Source organism: Pelophylax lessonae (assembly GCF_965119305.1).
Source record: "Pelophylax lessonae genome assembly, chromosome: 3".
NCBI lineage: Eukaryota > Metazoa > Chordata > Amphibia > Anura > Ranidae > Pelophylax > Pelophylax lessonae.
The window spans coordinates 663,598,882-663,600,264 of NC_138770.1; the positions used below are offsets into that span (position 1 = coordinate 663,598,882).

General features: G+C 41.8%; 1 long non-coding RNA gene across 1 annotated transcript; it reads left to right on the forward strand.

The window, feature by feature from the left end:
• The first annotated feature begins 379 nt into the window (after nt 1–379).
• Nucleotides 380–1,174, forward strand: LOC309551281. Its single transcript, XR_014225065.1, has 3 exons — nt 380–698; nt 808–865; nt 1,155–1,174. It is a non-coding gene; the product is annotated as an uncharacterized lncRNA (long non-coding RNA).
• The last annotated feature ends 209 nt before the right edge of the window (nt 1,175–1,383 follow it).

Consider the following 1,383-nt stretch of genomic DNA (forward strand, 5'->3'; position numbering starts at 1 on the left):
TGTTGAGCGTTCGATATGATATAATGGATAACACACACGATACTATTGTGCATATATCCTACATCTTCGTATCAGATTTTTTTAATTTTTTGTAAGTAAACCCCTAGATGTGCTGTAAGTGGCAAAGATTTTTTTTACTTTTCATTTTTATATTATTAAAAAAAAAGGAAAACACACACAATTCATTTTTACTGAAACTGACCTTCATTATACATGTAGATTTTTGTTTCTCAAATCTAATTAAACTTTTTAATTCTTAAAAGAGAACTCCACTCTGAATGAAATAGCAGTTTTATTAAATACATAATGCATCACTCACCTATATTTTTTTGGTGGCCCAGCAATATTGTACAACTGTGGGGGTCCAACAGTGGTGTATCATTGTGGTGGCCCAACTGAGGTGTGCCAGTGTGATTGCCAAACAGAGCTGTACCATTGTGGTGGCCCAACAGAGATGGAACCATCGTGGTAGCCAAACAAGAGGTGTACCATTGTGGTGGCCAAACAAGAGGTGTACCATTGTGGTGGCCAAACAAGAGGTGTACCATTGTGGTGGGCCATTAGAGATGCACCATTGTGGTGGCCAAACAAAGTTGTCCAATTGTGGTGGCCCAATAGCGGTATACCATTGTGGTGGTCCAACAGTGGTGTATCATTGTGGTGGCCCAACAGTATTGTAGGATTGTGATGGTCCAACAGTGGTGTACCATTGTGGAGGCCCAACTGAGGTGTACAATTGTGGTGGTCCAACAGTTGTGTACCATTGTCGTGGCCCAACTGAGGTGTACTATTGTTGTGGCTCAACAGAGATGGAACCATTGTGGTGGCCAAACAAGAGGTGTACCATTGTGGTGGCCCATTGGAGGTGTACAATTGTGGTAGCTGAACAGAGATGTACCATTGTGGTGGCACAATAGAGGTGTACCATTGTGGTGGCCATTTTATATTCTCTGGCCATTTTATATTCTCTGGCTTGTGGTGTCCAAATAGAGTTGCCTGATTGTGGTGGCCAAATAGAGGTGTATCATTGTAGTAGCCGAACAGAGATGTACCATTGTGGTGGCCCAAAAGAGGTGTACCATTGTGGTGGCCCAAAAGAGGTGTACCATTGTGGTAGCTGAACAGAGATGTACCATTGTGGTGGCCCAATAGAGGTGTACCATTGTGGTGGCCATTTTCTATTTTCTGGCTCTATATGGTTTAACATTTGCCCACCAGGCTCTTGTTATTTCTGTTTGCCGGGCTTGCTTAGGCCTAGCTAAGGTGTAAAATAAGGTGTAGCCTCATTTTCCATTGTTTCTCCATAGGAAATACATTTGTCACCTTGATGATATACAATAATGTTACCTCTGTGTTATTGAATTTGTTCAATCTGTGTTACTC